The 15,541-nt window shown below is 42.5% G+C and overlaps 1 long non-coding RNA gene across 1 annotated transcript; it reads right to left on the bottom strand.

The window, feature by feature from the left end:
- Positions 1-3,333: 3,333 nt before the first annotated feature.
- Positions 3,334-14,476, bottom strand: LOC128086559 (uncharacterized). Its single transcript, XR_008209418.1, has 3 exons — positions 14,366-14,476; positions 8,879-9,031; positions 3,334-3,999 (listed from the first exon to the last, which is right to left on the bottom strand). It is a non-coding gene; the product is annotated as an uncharacterized LOC128086559 (long non-coding RNA).
- Between the last annotated feature and the right edge of the window lie 1,065 nt (positions 14,477-15,541).

Raw genomic sequence — 15,541 nt, 5'->3', positions numbered from 1 at the left:
CCGTGCATGAAAGCAGAGCCTTTATGTCCCCACGAGCTGCTGAACGGCACACAGGGCTGTAAAATCTGTCCTCTCCTGTCACCTCAGCTGCCACCGTGCTGCTGCAGTGCCACCGGGCCCTTGAAAAAGGCAGTCTGTGCCTCGCACCCTTGCCAAGCTGGGGATGGAGAGCAGGCAATCTTGCTAGGCTCAGTAAGGAGGGTGGCTTAGGGATGACCTCTCAAACAGTCGATCCAACTATTTCTGTAGCTGGGCAGTTCTGTCCCAGCAAATTTTAGCTTTGATTCAGTTTAGTTTATTGTATAACCTGCTAGTAGGGCAGATCACTTGTTTGCCATGAGCTTGCTGTCCAAGTGTGTTTTTCTTCTGGTCTTTGTGGAGAAATGCTTTAAATGAGGCACGTAGCTCATAGAAAATCTGAGGGCACAGCCTAGAGAGCCAAACTGCCAGCTAGGTGCAGTCAGCATCTCTCCACTGCCTTCAGCAGAGCTGCATTGACTGGCACCCCTGAAAACTTGGGCTGACTCCAGCAGGGGAAAATGGAACTGCAGTGGCCAGAGAGAAGAAGGTGCGCCGGCAGCAAATATTTCCCTGCGATCTGATGTGAGTGGCTGCTGGGGGAACATTCACCTCCCCACTGATGAGAATGGCTAAAGCGTATCAATAAGTGCTGACATAACCAGTGCTGTTGTTAACACCCTCTTTTAGAAAAATGTTTACCCCATTGCAAGCATAACTGATGTAAATTGAATGTGTCAGGCTGAGCAGAAGCCTACCCCCTCCCTGGAGCTGCTTGTCTCTCTTTTGACAATGTTCAAACAGCAAGCCTGCTCACGTGTGAGTGGAGGCTACCAAAAACACTGCATCAAAAAGCAGAAGCCATCCTGTTACAATCTGCAGCTTGTCAGGATTTGACAGTGTTGTGAAATATAAATGATCTCTGAGATAGCAACGCCTGCCTAAGTCACCGGTAAACAGCTCCCTCATTAAAGAGATGCTTTAGAAATGACAGCACCAAATTACACTAATATTTTGTAGAAGTGCTCTCCAGACAGAGATCCTAAAGCAAGATTTGCCATTCATTTGCCAAAAAGACGATTCTTTGCTAGCAGAGGCAATGTGGCCTTTCCTTTTGAAAAAGAGACACCAGTAAGCAGGATTTAATTGAGACAAAAATGGACCTCTTTGGGTGTAAGAAAAAGGATGATGAAAGGGGAGATAGATTTTTTTCTAATGCTCCTTTTTTTTTTTCTTCATAAAATCATCTGTGACCTTCTGTGACCCATAGATTGTCTTTGGTTCTAAGTTTGTTCAATGCCTAATTCAATATCCTTAGATATCCTTAGCCATGACAGTAACTCATAGGTTCTAACCCACAATACAATCTTGCTAATGGTTATAAATGCCTAGATCTGAAACTTGCTTGATCTGAAAGTATATTCTACTGTTCAGTGCCCTCTGTAACCTCTTTGGAGAACAAACTCAGAAACAACTCTTGGGAAAGAACCCTGAGTCATCCTGCCTCTCTTTTTAGCATTTGGATTTTCCTTGGAGATTTTTTTTGGTTGGATTGTACCTTGCTTTTGCTTATCTTTGAGATCTGTTGAGATTAGAGACCAAGATAGACTGCCTACAAATGAAATCATTAGAAATTTCACCTGCATTGAGTCAGATAGCAGGATAATACAGGCTGCTTGTATTTCTCAAGTGAGGAATCACTGAGATCAGCCTGTGTCAGAAAAGCCACTCATAAGGACAGGCTATAGGCAGGGATAGAAAGCATTTCTAAAGATTTCCAAACTTCTCTGGGGGATGAAAATATTTGATGCTTGTCAGCAGGCTCTGTCTGAGCTTCTTTTATAGTAACATTAACCACTAGAGGATCAGTTTGCAGCAGGCTGTCTGCTCCTTCCCTTCAGCAAAGATCTGGGCTCTTCTTTAGCACCGCTCTCTTGTACCTGCCATTGTGCAGCAGAGAGACCCTCCACCCATCACCATCCATAACAGGAACTCAGCACAGGAAATTCTTCTGTGTGCTTAATGTGTCGGTGAAAGTTATTTCTACTACAGACAGGTCCCATCAGTCCTGGATGTCATGTTTTCATTACTTTTTTCAGTTGCTCCTTTAGGAGACTTTTTTCATTTTCTGAAGATTTTTAGCACATCCATCCAGCAGCTGGTTAAGGCGATAATCTCTTCCTTTCCTCTTCTTTATTTTTTCCACTCAGAATCTCATATAGAGGCCCATATAGCTGGCTGCAGCCATGTTAATATGCACAAAAAATGGCTGATGCATCTGAAGACAAATGTAGGCATTTGAAAACTTATGTGGTCACTCCTCCTTTTTTTTTGCGCTTTTAAGTTAGACTAGTTAAGTTAGAAGCAAAAACTTCAGATTAACTCTATCACCTAGATTTTACCTTTAATATCCTTACAATACAAATATCCCAAGTACCCCTGCTTTTGTCTTACAAGCATAGCATATATATGCTGAGAATAAGAGAAACACAGTACTATAGAGTAAAGGAAAATATTGTTTTGATACTAAGTCCACCAGATTCTAATATATAACAGTTTTATCCACTCTAACACAACATTTGGAAATATTTGGTTAATATAATGCCCGAGATTTTTGAAGAACTAATAATAGATTGCACTGACTGTATAAAGAGTTGGCATTGTGTTAAATAGATCTCAGTTTATGAAGAGTTTGGTCTCTGCCAAGCAGATGGTGAGATGGGAGCGTCTCCTTCGCAACAGTGGAGACTTGAGCAAATTTCTGATAGCTCATTTGGTTTGTTCCAAGATTTTTGTTGCTTTTGTCAGGTGGAAACAACACTTAATCCTTGCTGTGTTACAGAGTACTGAGTAGTAAGAGTGCTCAGCTCCGTGAGTCAGCTTCAAAGCCAGACATGCAAGGCTGTGAGAGGTGTCATCACCTACCGGTGCCAGCTGGGATATCCTTACTTTGTCACAGGCTGAGAAGAAGGGCCCCACATCTTCTGCATTTTCCCATAGGTTTCAGGTTTGAATTTCTTGCAGAGTGAACAATCTCTGAGTGTTTAGAAAATACTGAGATTGTATTAGACGCAGCCACAGAAAAGTACCATAAAAACTATTAGCTACATATGACGTAAGAACTTACTGCATTCCCAGAGCACATGGCTACTTGTATTGGTCTGTGTTCATCATTCCCCACACTCCCACCTTTGCGTGTTTTTAATAAGATTTTCTTTCTTACTTGGTTTGAAATTAGATGCAGAGGCCTGATACATTTAATCTGACAAGGAAGCCACAGCTGTCAAGAGCTGTAGTAAGGTGTGAATGAAAAGCTTATGCTGACAGAGGAATCCATACTCATAGCTCTGATTTACTTGGGGCAGGTTCAACTGTAGTCTGCTGAAAACACTTAGACGTTACACAAGAGCATAAGATACCATGATTCCTTGCCAGGTTGCTTTTCTTAACACTGTGTGATTGTTCTTTTCTTTCCTCTACATCTAAAGCAAGGGAAAGAACCTGACGTTCATTGTGATGCCCATTGAAAGGTTTGTTCAGCCAATGTAAAAGGTATAATTTGTAATGTCTTCCTCGCAATAGCTTCCTTAAATTACTTCACATTGATCAGTTCATGCTTTTAATGGGGATTTGGCTTGTTATAAAGTGGAAGTTACTTATTCTGGTAAGAAAAAGACAATAGCAGAGCAGCTGGCAAGAAAGGGGTGGAAAGTTATATAGTTTCAACAGTGGTATAGATCCCTCTTGAAACCACAAGGTCAAGAAGATGGAAGATGCAGTGCTGCTATGTCTGATGAAATTACAAATTCATGGAATCATAGAATAACTCAAGTTGCAAGGGACCACAAGGATCATTTGAGTCCAGCTCCAGGTTTGCCTTTCGATTCTGCATCACTGATCTTCTCATGGAGACTACGCTTACAGGTGGCTGAGAGTCAGAGGGTTGCTAATGCTTCATGCAGCCTGGACCCAGAAAGATCTCTGAAAATGGGAATGTGGGACATTCAGTAAGCACTTCTTTGAAGCCTGGATTGTTGAGAAATGGTTAAAAACTTCCCTGCAACTGCCCAGACTGTAATCTTCAGCAACCGCACAAACGCTGGTATTCTGGTTGGCTTGTTACATCTGTGTAAAAGTAATATTGTGCATATTTTTTAAATATACAAATGCTGTTTATACACATAACAGAAAATAATAAATACATGTAAGGTTAATTCTACAGCAGACTTTTAGTACACCAGCAATTGAGTGCATAAAAATCTCACACTCATACTCTATAGTTGTTCCTCTAAAATAACATTATTTTTTCTACAAAACCCAATTAAACCAACAAGAATTCCACCAAGAATAGAAAGTTCTCTGTCCTCAGACAGCTAATATATCTCACTTAGGCTTTTGAGAGCCCTAAAAGCAAAATTTAGTAGCTTGTTTTCAGCAACGCTCTTCTACAAGGAAGAAAAAGGAATAATTTATTTTTGATTCATAGGAAAAGTTACTATGCAGGGGATTGTGAGCTGCTATTTTGATGACTGTCTTTGTGGGATATATTATAGGCTCTAATTAAGTAAACCCTCTCACATGTCTATAAAGTGCACTGTTTGGCAGTGGAACAAGCACTTGCCTATGAGTGGACTTAGATCAAGCCTGTAGCAAAGACAACTATGTGTATAATAATTCTATCCAGAGTTCTAACAGTAAATGTCAGATAAGGCTTCAAAGCATGTAACGTGTTAAAGGGAGGAATTTCAGAGGAATCCATACTTTTCTGTTTTGTTTAGTATGGTTTAATTCCCCTGCAGTAACTTAGCATGGAGCCAAGGAGCAGAGAAGAGATGAGGAGTCCTGCTTGATGTGAATGTGATGGAGAGTGAAGGCAGGGCCCAGAGGAATGTGTCAGGGAAGCTACCCATAGTGAGACACTATTGGCGCAGTGATGGTCTAGTGGTGCAGTCCTCAGCTACTTCCTTCATTTGTTCTTTCCTTCCTTCCTACTTTCCTGCATTCCTAACCTCCTGCTTTCTCCCTTCCTTCCCTTTCTCTCTCCCCTTTTCCCTTCTTCCCTCCCTTCCTCACTCTTTCCGTTCCTTCCCTTCCCCAGTAAATATTCATACCTTCCATGTAAATATTCAGAAAACAGAAAAACAAAACAAAGAAATATCATGGTGTGTCACAGACTACTTGTCCAAAGTGCCACAGCTGTCTGGGATTTTGATGCATAATGAAACAAAAATCCTGTAACCTTCCTTTAGCTTTTAGGTTTTGGTCAGGGCAACCTTGAAATAATGTTTAGCTGCATTGAAATAGTACATTTGGACTATCAGCATAAAGAAGATGCACTATACATGTCAAAACAAGTTCTTATGTAATACAGACCTCTGTGGTTTCACTTACTAGTAACACCCTTCATAAGTCATAACAAGGAATGAAGCAATCTCTGTGATATGGAAATTTCTTCTCAAGTGCATAAATTATGTCTTAATGCTTCAATTGCTTGAAAAGTGGGACAGTCCCACAGGTCACCATTTCTATTCCAGTGATAAGATTTGCAAATATTAACAATGATTTCTGTTTTATGGGGAGAATTATCTTTACAGGCATGAGGGGTTCAGTTTAGATGAACGGGGTGAGGGGAGTGGAGGAACCTTAATTGCATTAAATTAGCAAAATCAAGTAATGTTGAATGCTTTAGTTAAGGTATGTCAGCATCTCTTGCTGTTTAAAAGTGTGCAGTTCCTCATGAAGACTTCCAAGCCTCCAAAAGTACATGTGGCTTTGCTTTACCATACTGAATTCTCCTTGTTTGAGCACTAAAAATGCATTCAGGCAGCCTCTTCAACTCGTACAAATAACATACATTGAAATGGAAAGCAGCAAAATGATGAATATTGTGTAATTCTATGTTAAATTACAAATAAATAAAACATCTGGGACCAGATGTTGCCGTTGGATTCCTGTATGGAAACGCCATTCCTTTCTGCAGTTTTGTGTGCAGACTTCTGAAAGCAGAGTTCAGCTCTTGATGTAATGAAACAGTGTTTTTAATGTAATATTAATGGAAGATGATTTCTCTATTAAAAACAAGGCAAGGTGGTAGATGGAGAGATTAGCATATTTTATAAAAACAGCTGAGGGTGTCTCTACAACAACCTTTCATAACAGTGATTTTTTAAAAAGGTTAAAAGGATGTAAAAACAACAGCGAAAGCAACTGGAAGAAACTTCTACAAAGAACCTGCAGTGAGAAAGGGAGCAGGCCTTGTAAGAAACAGCTCAGACGTCGCTCGGGAGCTTCAAAAGATAAAAGACCAGTGATAATAAGTATATGAGGATAAAGTCATCTCAAATCGTCCAACTTTGGGTGGATTTGCCAAGCACGCAGCTCTCATTTTTTTCCTAGTTGTCAGCCTGCTGAATCTTTTCATCAGTGCAGAATTTAGCAATACCCTGGGGTAGTAACAGCAGCCTCCAGGCATTTATTCAGAGAAGAAATTCCCCTTCACAGAGGTATGCAATGCTTGTCTGCAGACAGCCTTGCAGGATTTGATCTTCAGCAGGATCTAGAAGATCCTTTCTCACCACGGCTGATTTCTCAGTGGAGTCAAGGGCAGTGCACAATAATGCTTGTGGCAGCAGGCGCTGCTTTGCGACCGCTTTGTCACCCAGCTGCCACCTCCTGCTCCCCTCTGCTTCACCTACAGGGGCTTGTCTGCTGTGTGCTCTTTCAGGGTAGGCAGAAAGCCTTTGAGAATGGGGTGGATAAATCTGGAAGCCTTTTTGATGCCAGTGTTTGTTTTGAAATGTCTTTTAGGCGTTAAGCTTTTGAGATACACATCTCCTTTTCCCAGAAGTGCCCTGGGGGTCACCACTGCAGCCTTGCTCCAGTGGAGTGCAGCACATCCAGGCTCAGCATGGGTGGTGGACTTCATGGATGACCTTTTCTACAAAAACTTTTAGCCAGAGCAGGCAACCCTGTGAAAGGAATTAAAGAGCCAGGCAGTAATTCACTGCTTTCTGCATATTTTTTTTTGAGCTAAGGAGTCCTTCTTGCTTTTGCTGATTCCTTTCCCCACAAGCCAGGATGGTGCCATGTTGAGGAGTAGCTCTGACCCATGTCAGAGCTTCAGCCTTCACCCCTCTCCCCCCATGTTGAGTTTAAGGCAACCATTATATGGCATCTGTAAGCCAAAGGGCTTCTGTAGAACTACATTGGTGCAAAGGTCAATGCTGTCAGGTGTTCATCTTGCACTATCCAGCCCCTGGGCTGTGCCAGCAGCCCGGTATCCAGAGCTTCAGACCATCTGTGGCAATGGCAGCTCCAGGCATCTTGGGAACTCCCCACATTCAAAATACAGGCTCAAGTGTACTAAACAGCATTGTGGAAGCAATAGTAGGTGTCTGGTCCCAGGCAGCTGTCAGCAGTCTGTGCCTTCAAAAAGGTGGTGAAGGAAAGATGCATAAATAGCATCTACCTTTGCTACAGGTTATTTATTGAACCAGAACACAAGCAACCCGTGAGGGAGACTGGAGAGTATTTTATTTTGGTGACAGAGAGAGAAAGACTAACTTTTTGTCAGTGTCCTTAAAGTTTTACAGCACTGTCCTCCTCCTACTTCTTATTCTTCTCTCTTCCTTGACCCCTACCAGCTTGTGCAAACTCAGTCTTATGCACAAAGTCATCTGTCTGCAAAGTGCTTAAAGCTGAATGTCCTTGGCCTGTGGTTCTTAACTTTTCCCTGACACTGCCTATGGATGGCAGTTTCCCCTGATCAGGGTAATAAGCCTTCCCTTCCAAATGGGGTGGATAAATCTGGAAAACTGCTCTGTAGCAAAGCATAGGGCAGGCATTTGCTATTTGCTGACCCGCGTTTCCTTGAAATGGAGGAAGAGCTACTAGAGAAAAAACAACTGTTAACAGTGATTTGGTCAGCACTGTGTGGAATGACATCAGCAACAACCCAGCCAGATGGGACTGAGCACAGTGTCTGTGAAACTGTTCATAGCAGTAGTGAGCACATTCAGACAGACGCTTTCCATTAGACTAAACACAGATATTCCTTTAAATGTGTGCAAGGAAATGGAGCTGGAGACTGAAGCCAACAGTTAAACACAGCTGTTCCTTTGCCTTGCTTTGGAAATTTCCTTCCTCCCTACCTCTCTCCCCCCAATTATTTTTCTTTTCCTGGCATGAGCTCAAACTGATGGAAGGAAAAATGTCTGAGAAATCCTATGTACGTCTTCTTCTGCATCTTGGGCTTTTCAGAGCAAGCCTGCAGTTTCCCTTCCAGTTTCACTCGTCCAAATGTTACCTAAGCTAAGTCCAAGTGTTAAAACTGGAAGGGAAAAATGGAGTATGCCACTCTTCAGGTGTAAAAAAATATTGTGCCTGGCCTTTTTAAATGGTGTCTCTGAATAACACCTGCACAATACATTTTATATGTCAGTGTTCCAATTTATGATGTTTCCTTTGGCTATTGCTTTGTGCTATCCTGTTTTTCATATTTGACAGGAGCCCCTCCACCACGTCTCTTGAGTTTTTGTACTTTGGGGTGTTAATAATGAACATCTTGTGCTTGTTGCAGTGCCCATGTCTGACAAGGATGAAGCTGGCTTTTAAAAAATCCTCATCTGAGCTGAGTGGAAAATGATGTTCTCACACCATGGGACCTTTTTTGGGGCTTCAGTATTTTCTCCTCCTATGCAGAAATAAAATTCATGATAGGTTTGTGATGGATCTCAGTGCAGCAGCATAATTTTGGTCTTTATCAGTTAGGTTGGGCTGTGTGCTCCATCAGTCTTTATGACTAGCAGTGATGTCTGCTCCTTCAGGAAGAATTAGCCGGTCAAAATGGAGTGAAAAATACCTTCTTAAATGGGTGGTGTGATGGCTGAGAACTATGGCCATACAGATGTGGGAACAGCAAGTGCCTGTCCTTGTGCTCATTTCTCTTTGGGTCTCTGTGCAGGGTCCTCCTGCAGCTCACAGGCATTTTCCAGCAGGACTCTCCAATGGGTTCCTGTCAAAAAGAGTTTGTGTCCCTGAATCAGCATTTTCTGACTGGAAAGAAGAAATCCCAATCATTTCTTCTCATGATAAATGGGTTGATCAAGAGTCCCTGGCAGAAAGACTTTGCCCATCACTTGTGATTCAGCATGGATCTAAAAAATATATGGCAGCCAACTGACCTAATGGAAGATCTCCCAGCATTGCAGTGTGCAATAGAGTTAATCATTTTTAAACAACTGCATGTTTAAAAATACATGTTTCAATTATCTCCATCAGCCTCATGCGAACAGCACACAGTTGTTCCAACACCATCAGAAAAAGAAGGTTGCATTATCAAAAACTTCAGCTATTTTCCCCGGCTAATCTAGAAAGAGAATCCCAAACTCACTGAAGTGCCCTGGGCAGACATTTAATGGCAGTTACAGGCTATTTCTTTGCTGGAAGCAAGTCTATAATAGCTTTTTAAGCATCATTCAGTCTGAATTATCTGCTCAAGACATGTATATAAATCATTCTGTATTACACAATGTTCTTTTCTTGCCCCCTTTCTTGAGTATTACTTCAGCAATGTAAGTTCTAGAAAAGAAGCAAATTTTATTTCCTTTAGTTACTCATCACAGCTAGTGGGATGAACTGAGTTATGCCAGGAATTTTTGCCCAGTTTGTCATATTCAGAGGAGTGAAATTCTATCTAATTAAGTGGGAGAGGTGTTACAGAGAGAGGAGGCAGTAGCATACTTATTATTATTCATTGTTTCACTCCTGCTTGATTTTCTGTCATTTAACTAGCTGCATATGCTCTACACTGTTACAGCGTCTGAATGATCCATCAACTGAGAGAGGGTCATTTCCTAATGCTGGGGCTATCGACAAAAAGATTTTCACAACCTAAATTAATTCCAGCTCTAATTTTCAGTTATTTTATATAGGCAACCTATCGATGTTATCTTTTTGAGTGGGTATCTGTAGGATTAAATCTCATTCTGCCTGCTTGTGGTGTTCAACAGTCTCAGAGTTGCCTGGTTGGAGAGGAGATGGTCCTGCAAGATTCTGGTAATATCATGTCCAGCCCATTGTCTCTTCAGGGATGGCCAAGCACTTGGTGACATTGAGCAAGCAGCCTCATCTACCATTGTGCTCTTGCTGAGCTGGAGCAGGAGACATTTACATCCACATGAACATACACAGAGCTAATCATAAAATGACTTGCACTGGAAGGGATCTTAAAGATCATCTCATTCCAACCTTTCTGCTGTGCATTGCTTGCCCTCCATCAGATCAGGCTGCCCAGGGCCCCGTCCAACCTGGCCTTAAATGCCTCCAGGGATGGGGCATCCACAGCTTTTCTGGGCAGCTGTGCCAGGGCCTTACCACCCTATACCAGCTTTGGTGTAGGGAAGTCTGCTCAATCTATTTCTAGCTGATCATGAAGTATGAAAAGGGATATGTAGAGTAATTTTGGCAATGAGTGGTTAAAATGCAGCAATACTTGCAGCTTCTTTCTCTCTGAAACTGGCACCTGGTGGTAGGACCATGATATTCCCTATCAATTGCAGGACAAAGCTTCTATATTTTAGCAGGAGTGACAAGAAGGAGAATAAAGTTTGTTGCATGCCTTTTGAGCTGTGTACCTGACTATTAGCTAATTGAGACACAGCAGGCTAAATGGGTCAGTGTTCTACACAAAGGCTCAGGTGAACATAATGGGTCTGCAACCCCATCTCCACCCATCGCCCCTTAGTGTGCTGATTTGAGAATTAACCTTCCTGCCTGAACTCAATGTCCCTGAAGTGTATCCAAGTGACATTTCTGGAGTGCAGATATCACTAAAGCTGCCCTGCAGTGTTAACATCAGTGGGACTTGCTTTTCAGTGATCTACCAGTACTATCACTGGAAGAACGTTCTGATCAGTGATTCACCCCTTTCTCTCAGAACTGAAAAGAAATGTTTCCTGCTAGGAGGAAGACAAGTTTGTTTCCATAAGTGGTTGAGCTGGTTTTCTGAAGCTGCCAACAAAACTACCAGGCAAACAGTGGACATGTTTACATGGTGCTGACACTCGCCTACTGGGACCACTGCTGTCTCCACCACCTCACTTCACAGAGGCCATAGACAGCTGTCAGATGATAACAGCTTTGGATAATTAGTGTCCTGAAGGGCTTGAACTGAGGGCTCAAGAATCAAAAGCTGTATTAGAGAATAGCTATTCCCTCCTCACCCCTCGAGACAAGTTGTGTTTGTCAAGCTCAACAATATTATAAAAAGTAGGACTGAGAAAACCAGTATTACAAACTAAATTGCACTTACTATGTCTTGAGCTTACATTTCATTAGAAATCCCTCCTTACACAGGATACAGTCTTTTTAAGTCGTTAACGTCAATCCTGAAGTCCTTTCTCAGTTTTTACTCATACCTTGGATGCTTTCTCATTAACTTCAGTGGATGCCTCTTTGTCTGATTGAAAACTAAAAGGAGGCCTTGAGATTTGAACTAGTGGGAATTTTGCTTGAGTAAGCAGCAAGACATGTGGCCATGATAATAACCTTTTCTTTTTTTCTTTCCCCCCCCCTTTTTCCCTATTGCTTTTCAGACAGCTCTGAAAGAGTAGGAGGAAAGCAGTCAGGACTCCCTGCCTTTTTGGTTTGTTTTTGAGGATTTGCAAAGTGTTTTTCTTTCAAATTTCTAAGCAGAAGGTCATTTCAACTGAAAAGCCATCATTTTTCACTTACTAAATGTCAATTAAAAATGTTAGAGGTTTCTTTTTCCTACTAAAACAACACGAAGAAATCAAGATAATTACCAAAATGCCTAGGTCAGCAAAAATCCAGCCATTTATTGGATTGAAAAGGCCCCAAAGTTTGAACTGAATTTTGTCCTTTTTAATGTAAAAGTCTGGCTGTATCATCCCTCTGGAGACAGTGTGCAAACAGGACACATTGACAAATCTGTCTCTGATCATACAAGATAGTGCTGGATTAGGGGCTACTCTGGCTTGCCAGTCCCAGAGATCAGCATATGTAAAGGATGCTGTCTCTCACCACAAACATGGACTACTTAGATAACAGCAACTTCACTCCTTTCCTGACCTCCTAAAAAGGCTCTTCTTTTCAAGGCAAAAATGAGACCAAAGGCAAAATTGTATTTCAGAACTTTTGGACAGAGCAGAGCAGTTACCCCACCTTCATTAGTGGACAGTGATGGGTTGTACGGGGAAACCTCATTCTCAGAGGAAGCTTTACTTTAATCTATTTTGGAATTGGCTTAGAAATTATTTTAAAAACTAATCATAGAATCATCATAAAATCATTAAGGTTTGAAGCCAAAACTACTGAGATGATCTCGTCCTGTCAAATGTTGCTAAAGGTGACTTGGTCCTAGGCAATCTGCTCTAGGTGTCCTTGCTTGATCATGGAAATTGGGCCAGGTGACCTCCAAGAGGTCCAATTTCAGCCATTCTGTGATTCTGTGACTAAAACCGTGAGCAGATTTCTCTAAAACAAAATCAAGAACACATTGGAGGATGCAGCCTTCAGCTGGAGGGTGACAAAAAGCAGCTGCAGGACAGTAACAGCTTGAACTGCCGTAGACACTTTTGCAATTAGCATCTGAATGCACTTAGCATTTCCTGTCTTCACCTGTGGTTTTAACCTCAAACCTCCTTTGCTCTATTTAGTGCAGCTGTGCTGCTGTTTTATGGCTCCCTGCTCTGCCAGAGAAGTTCAGAAGAAGCCATGGCAGAAATGACTGAGGATGCTGAGTATGCCCATGCCAATCTCTACAAAAATGAGTCTTTTTTTTCATACACCACAATGTAATAATGGACACTGGCCCTTGCTCAGCCTCGTTTAATGACCCATAACTGAGTGAATAATTCATTCAGTGCCTGGAGATCTTGTGCGGAGACTTGTTTTACCACAGGGCCCTGGGGAATGAAAACAGCAATAAAGTTTCAGCTCTTAACCCATCCATTTACAAAGCCCAGTGATATTATTGCTTCCATGATCAATTTAAATGAACGTGTTGGAGTTTTACTAGCAGCCTCCTGTATTTCATGCCCCACTATGTATTTTTTCTTTCAGAGCATTTTTAGCTTATACTCCTTGTGGGTTTGAAGGGAATAGGAAATTCCCAACTGCAAAGTCACACTTTTATTTAAAGCTTTAATTGTTTTAAAGAGGAGCCTTTCTGAAATTTAGCCCCTTTGGATTACTGGCGCTGTTTGTTATCCTGTAAACTCTTTTTAAGCTTTGGGACAGGTTAATGCTATTCAGCATTGGTGTAATTTTTCTTAGGCTGTGCTACCATGTTTATACGAGGATCTTCATTTTGCTTTGGCAGCACAGTTTCTTTTCTGCTTCTGCAAATTACAAAAAAAAAAAAGATAAAAAAAAAAAACCTTCCTAAGCTGGATTGCTTTGCAGCTGTGAAAACCTTTAATAACTTCAGTCGGATTACAACTACATCAAAGGTATTATATATCCCTGAGTAACATATTTACTGGGCTTTTCAACAGCTGTATAATTAGCTCTGAATGACTACTTTTTTCCTCCACATCTTTAAATATCCATCTTTAAAAATTCACAGAAATTCAGAGGATGGTTTTCCCTTTCACAGAAGATGCAGCCTACCAGCTTTTTTTTTTTTCTTTTTCTTTTTTTTTTTTTTCTGAACATTCTATTTTCCCTTTTACAAAAGAAAAAATAAGAAAAATACGTTATCCCTCCATGTCCCTTGGTAACCAGAGGCAAAGTGTCAGCAACCCCCCGGCTCGCCGTGCCCCTCTGATTGATGGGAGTGACTCAGGCAGGGGACATGGGGACAGGGCCCTTTGTGGCATCCTCCAAGGAGGCAGCTTTGAGGCAGCAGCTGTCCCCGGAGCCTCTCACAGCCCCTTGCACAATGGGAGGATGGCAGAAGGTGGGGAAAGCGCTCGTGCCTCCACAAGGAGGAATAAAAGCTCCATATGTCCAAGGCTTCAACAGATGCTCTTGTGGGGCCAGCTCCTTGATCGTTGCTCCCTAAAAAAGCACCTCCATCACCGGTGCTGACAGCCCCTATAGATGGGGATGTGCCCCCACCAGGGTCCCACCATGGCCGTCAATGCTTTTTGAGAGGAGCAGAGCTTGGGGCCAATGGGACAGCACGTGGCCAAAGCCCCTCTTCCACAGTGACCCTACAGACATCCGCTGGGTCCCTCTTTGGAGCTTTTGTCATGTAATTACTTTTATTCTGGGAGCAGGAGGGCAAATAGGCTTTAAAATCCTCCTTAGCTCTGCCTGAGTTTTCTTTTCCTTTTTTTTTTTCCCTATGCTGAATGGCAGAAGGGAGTGCTGCAGTGCCTACCTGACTGGGAGGCTTGTTGGTTTATGCCTGCTGGTTTATGCTGTGCTGGTTCATCCCATGGCAGGATGGCAGAGGAAGGTGAAGGGAAGCTGCTACACAGCCTCTGTGTGATTTCTTCTTTTCATTTATTCTGAAGACCATAGGACTTTGAACTCAGTTTTTTCTTTGAAACAGCCTCCCAAGATGAACTCTGAACCTAGATTTGATGCTCCACACACGGTTTTGGCACAGCCCTGCACTGTGCTGCCTGCGTGGCACCGATGTGCAGTAAAGACCCAGCTGGCTGAGCACTTTCAGGACAAACAGAGAAGACAATTTACTATCTGATTTTATGAGAGCCATTTGCACTTTGCAGGATTTTTTAAGCAGCAAAACCCTTAAGAAGCACGTTCTGAGCCTGGTACCTCGGAGAATTGCGCACACATTTCCTGTCAGCAGCCGGAGAATGGTGTCTCACACCTGCTATGAAGAGATTGAAATATATCCTTAATGGCTTGATTGCTTTGCATTTCCCTGGAGATGGGATGACACACTGTGGCATGGTTTCTTTTCCACAAGGAGCATCCCGAACAGCAGAGCTGATGCTTGCTCGTACTGATGCTCCCTGGGATTTAACCTGTGCTTAAGATCTAGCTATGCTCATAGGGATGCTCCGGGCCTGAGAGGCAGCAGACATGGATCATAGGCAGTTGCAGGCAGGATCCTGAATTAGGGCTGGTTTAAAGGTCAGCTGATGGCTGGGATAAACACCCAGAGGAAAATGTTCCTAAAACAGATGCTTTGTTGCATGTATCATCCTGGGCAGCACTCTGAAAACCTGCAGTGAGAGAAGTTAAAACACATTCCTCAGTTTCCTAGCTCCATGTGGTTTGTCAGAGCATCCCACCACTGCCATATGAGTGCTGCAGTGATGCCAGGAAGATACCTTCCCACCTTGGCCAGGTAGAGCCAGCACATACCAGGGAATGGCGGAACAGGTCTTCCCCTGCATCCGTCCTGCTGTGATGCTCCACCCAAAGGCTGTCCCTGTCAGTGATGAAACTGTCATCACACAGCAAATATTCAGCACCCAAACACCATCCATTTCCAAGAAGATGAGCCCCAGCCTCTTTGATGCATGGGAAGGAGGTGCACTAAGGATGACTAAAGCACTTCTGTAGAGTACCCTTCTATTTC

Source organism: Tympanuchus pallidicinctus, unplaced genomic scaffold, assembly GCF_026119805.1.
Source record: "Tympanuchus pallidicinctus isolate F22 unplaced genomic scaffold, pur_lepc_1.0 scaffold3, whole genome shotgun sequence".
Taxonomy (NCBI): Eukaryota; Metazoa; Chordata; class Aves; order Galliformes; family Phasianidae; genus Tympanuchus; species Tympanuchus pallidicinctus.
This window is presented reverse-complemented; position numbering and strand designations above follow the sequence as displayed.